The 5,000-nt window shown below is 39.8% G+C and overlaps 1 protein-coding gene across 6 annotated transcripts in view; it reads left to right on the top strand.

Moving 5' to 3' along the window:
• Positions 1-5,000, top strand: part of LOC124428747 (sodium/potassium-transporting ATPase subunit alpha) — an 82,416-nt gene that overhangs the window by 34,770 nt on the left and 42,646 nt on the right. The window contains exon 1 of one of the 6 annotated variants that reach the window (XM_046973184.1): positions 4,907-5,000. This exon is cut by the window's right edge and continues 58 nt beyond it. The exons of 4 other annotated variants lie outside the window; for them this stretch is intronic. The gene's annotated coding sequence lies outside the window, so the exon portion shown is untranslated. Of the gene's footprint in view, positions 1-4,906 lie in introns of those variants that run through there. One more of the 6 variants, XM_046973182.1, reaches the window with a different exon arrangement.

Below are 5,000 nucleotides of genomic sequence, written 5' to 3'. Positions count from 1 at the left end.
TCTCTCTCTCTTCTATTTTTTGCTTATCTTCGTCATCGTTCGTGCTCTATTAATAATAGCAAATTTTGGTAAGGAGCCATATGCTTCCTTATATTATATCTACTCTTCCATTTTTTTCCCATTTTTTTTTACACACTCATTTTATTTTATTTTTTTTTTTTTAATGTCTTCCTTTTATATACAGAGTGTAACGAAATAAATAACGTCAAATATTACCTAGAATAGATTTCTCATATACAAAAGGAAATAAATAGAAGTTATTATATCAACATCGATCTGTAAAACCATTAATTTCAGAGTTATACATAATAGATAGATAGATAGATAGATAGATGGATGGATAGATAAATAGATAGATTTTCATTGTTAGTGTATAACGAAGATGTGTTTATTTAATAATATATATGATACGATGTTTATTAATGCTATGAATTGTTAAAGAAAAATCTTTTTCTCGAATATAAATTCTCTTAGCTCGTTATACGAATTTTTAACAAAAATCTGAAACCATAAATAAATAGATATTATATACTTATGGTTTTAAAGTATGGTACATTTTTTTGATGATGTTGAAAATAATTTAGTAAAAAAAAAAAAAAAGAAAAAAAAAATCTATCATATCTGTACAATGCACATAAATAAATTTATACTCGAAAGAGAGAAAAGAGAAGAGAAGAGAGAAGATAGATAGAGTATAGTCAGTTTTTTTTTTTTTTTTTTTTTTTATATCACCTAATTCCTCCCTCACATGTATAATTCCTCATCTCATTTATTTTCTATTAGCTATCTAACGCATATCGATTCGTCGATATTATTGTACAAATATTTCTTATACTATTCTATCATTGGATTATTAACCTAAACATTATTTTCCTATCACAACGACAATAAATATTTTATGTTGGTATTTAAACGTTGATAATTATTTTCTTTTATCGCGCATTAGGTTTGATCAAATATACACGTAAGAATGAGTTTAATGTATACGACGAAAGAAATATCGATCAGTATAACATTTACTTATAGTCTGATAATTAAGGAAAGCATTTTTTTTCTTTTTTTTTTTTTTTTTTTTTTTTTTTTTCAAATGACATGACAAAGAGCATTAAAGTCTTACACTTACATATGTAGATTACTAGCTTATTATATCACTTTAATTATTATTACTATTGTTATCACAAGATCTAATTGTTCTCATTTCTTTATTAATACGTTTTTAATTTCATTCAAAATTAGTAATAAAAATATATATATATATATACAAACACACATATATACATATATAATATATTTATTAATTAATAAATCGTTCTTTGTTACTTCGAAGGGGTGAAGAATGAGGACAATTATGAAACACGAGAAACTACTTTGAATTTACATCTCCATTTTCAATTGTTAGAAAAAGTTGCTGCTACTGCTGCTGCAACTGTAGCCCAGCGGGGGTAGGTAGCACTGTAGCAAAAAGAGAGTGAGATAGAGATAGAGAGAGAGAGAGAGAGAGAGAGAGAGAGAGAGAGAGAGAGAGAGAGAGAGAGGAGAGAGGAGAGAGAGAGAGCTAACAGCAATACGCCGAATTGTAGGTATCTACGTACTCTCGCGGAATCGATCGACATCGAGTACGTTACGTTGTACTCACGAGAGGGCTCGCAAGATTCCACACCTTCCTCTCCTCTTCTCTTTACTCCCCTTCTCTGTATTTCTCTCTCTCATTCTCTCTTCTTATAACTCTCTCGAAATCTTTCACAAGGTAAAAAAGAAACGAGGAAAAAGTAATCTCGTGGTTGAATCGTAGGACATCTTATGGTCCATGGAACGAACCATTTGATGGTATATACAAGTAACCACGAAGTAAAAAAGGATTGCACGGGAGAGCTTCTAGCCTACATTCAAGTATTTCTCTGTCTCTCTCTCTCTCTCTCTCTCGCTCTCTTTCTTTTTCTTTCTTTCTTTCTTTCGAAGAATAATAAAAAAAAAAGAAGCTAAAAGAAAAAGAAAAAGAAAAAAAAATAAAAGGGGGATGAAAAGAGGGTTCCTAACGTGGCAGGATAGAGAACGACAGTTTATAAGAGATAGCACTGCGTGTGTATTCTCATCTCTCTTTCTCTCTTTCATCCGTTTACATATATATATATATATATATGTATATATATATATTGCACCTATCTCTCTGTGTGTATGTTTTCTCTCTCTCTTTCTCTCTCTCTCTCTCTCTCTCTCTCTCTCTCTCGCTGTATATGTCTATGTAATATGTTCTGAGCGCGCGCGTGCGTGCGCGCCCATGTTTGTGTGTGTATATGTGTGTGTGTGTGTGACGAGTGGGTTGAGTAGAGTCGGTCGGTCGGTCGGCCAAAGCGCCGTGTGGCGCGTAGCCCAGTAGCACAGATCGTGCCATAGTGGTTCTCAACCATTCCATTATAATGTTAACTTTGATTAAAAAGTACTAAAGATTAATATATGTATAGATACATATATATACGTAGCATATATACATACCTATAAGTAATCAAGTATATATGTACATATATATACACGTCTACATATATATTGGGTTGGCAACTAAGTGATTGCGGATTACACTTTGCCAACGCAATACTATATTGTGTTGGCAACTAAGTCATTGCGGAGGACTGGAAGCGCAATCACTTAGTTGCCACTTGGCAACTAAGTCATTGCGGAAGACTGGATCCGCAATCACTTAGTTGCCACTTGGCAACTAAGTCAGTGCGGGAGACTGGATCCGCAATCACTTAGTTGCCACTTGGCAACTAAGTCAGTGCGGAAGACTGGAACCGCAATCACTTAGTTGCCACTTGGCAACTAAGTCATTGCGGAAGACTGGAACCGCAATCACTTAGTTGCCACTTGGCAACTAAGTCAGTGCGGAAGACTGGAACCGCAATCACTTAGTTGCCACTTGGCAACTAAGTCAGTGCGGGAGACTGGATCCGCAATCACTTAGTTGCCACTTGGCAACTAAGTCATTGCGGAAGACTGGATCCGCAATCACTTAGTTGCCACTTGGCAACTAAGTCATTGCGGAAGACTGGAACCGCAATCACTTAGTTGCCACTTGGCAACTAAGTCATTGCGGAAGACTGGAACCGCAATCACTTAGTTGCCACTTGGCAACTAAGTCATTGCGGAAGACTGGAACCGCAATCACTTAGTTGCCACTTGGCAACTAAGTCAGTGCGGAAGACTGGAACCGCAATCACTTAGTTGCCACTTGGCAACTAAGTCAGTGCGGGAGACTGGATCCGCAATCACTTAGTTGCCACTTGGCAACTAAGTCATTGCGGGAGACTGGATCCGCAATCACTTAGTTGCCAAGTGGCAACTAAGTCATTGCGGAAGACTGGATCCGCAATCACTTAGTTGCCACTTGGCAACTAAGTCATTGCGGAAGACTGGAACCGCAATCACTTAGTTGCCAGAACAATATATTAGGGAGACCGGAAAGTAATGTCGTTTCCTTAAAGCGACATTACTTTCCGGTCCACCCTGATTATGGACCGGAAAGTAGTGTCGTTTCTTAAAAGCGACATTACTTTCCGGTCCCCCCTGATCATGGACCGGAAAGTAGTGTCGTTTCTTAAAAGCGACATTACTTTCCGGTCCCCTCTGATCATGGACCGGAAAGTAGTGTCGTTTCTTAAAAGCGACATTACTTTCCGGTCCCCCTAATATATATATATATATATATATATATATATATATATATATATATATTACACTTCAATTGTCTTATACACTGTGTCATAGAAAGAGAAAGAGAAAAAGAAATGAAACTATTTAAGAATTAATCGTCATGATAAGAGTACAGGAGAAAGGGATGTAAAACGTTTGTAACACTTTCCTCGATTTAGAGACATTAGAAAAGGAGGGATTAGGGATCGATAATATGAAAAAGTATGTCGAAAAGGGAGTAACAGAGTATGACAGACACGTTGGACAGGTTGACGACGATGGGACACTAGAATTGGAGAATCACTGGGGTTTCGTGCTTTCTATGAGCTTGCGCGTTCGACGTTAGCGCGTTTCGGGGGCGCGTTACATAGAGAGAAAGAGAGATAGATAGATAGACAGATAGAGACGGAGAAACGGAGAAAGATAGAAAGAGAGAGAGAGAGAGAAGAAAGGTAGCAAGCAAGCAAGCAAGCAAGCAAGGAAGGAAGGAAGGAAGGAGAAAAGGGGTGGTGCGGGCACGTTCCAGAGTTACGAGGGTTCTGGGCTTCGAGACGGGTAGACCTGGTTTGGTGGGGATGATGCACGTCGGCCTCGCTCGGTTGGGCGGTGGCGCTGCCGGGTAGCTAGCACGAAGTAGTATCGCTTATGTTAGAGAGTAGATGAACGGGGGCTGAAACGGGGAATCAGAGAGAGAGAGAGAGAAGGATTGTCGGTGAGAGGGGGTGAGGTATAGGACGAGGAAGAGATGGAGAAGGAGTAGGGAGTATGGAATAGTATGGAGTAGGAGTATAAGTAGAAGTTGGATGAGAAGGGGTGAGGGATGAGGTCGGGGCCTTGATAGGAGGATGAGGAGGACGAGAAGGTGGAGTAGGAGGAGAAGGAGGAAGAGGAGGAGGAGGAGGAGGTGGCGATGGCGGAGAAAGAAGTGGGACGAGCGGCGGGGATGGACGGACGTCGCGAGAAAATTGCCGTCGCGCAGCATGGTGGCGCTGCGAACGTCGCGAGGCAAACTCGCTGAGGTTCTCGGTAAGGTGGATAGGTGGTAGTAGTGGGGGAAGACCAATGGAGTAGGAGAAGAAGGTTGGTTCTCTTTTGTAAGAGAGAGATAGAGGTAGAGATATAATATATATATATATATCGAGAGAGAAAGAGAGAGAGAAAACGCGCGCGCAACGTTCGCGCGCAACGGCGGCTCCGTTCGTCGCGTTCTTCGACGGTGTGGTAGGGGTGTGGTGGTGGGGAGGACGGGTCGATGATGCCGGCGGTCCTCGACGACACGAAACGCCAGTCAGTCTCTGGTCCACTCGAAGTCG

Source organism: Vespa crabro, chromosome 13, assembly GCF_910589235.1.
Source record: "Vespa crabro chromosome 13, iyVesCrab1.2, whole genome shotgun sequence".
Lineage (NCBI taxonomy): Eukaryota > Metazoa > Arthropoda > Insecta > Hymenoptera > Vespidae > Vespa > Vespa crabro.
The sequence above is the reverse complement of the archived record's forward strand: the minus strand, read 5'-3'. Positions and strand labels throughout refer to the sequence as shown.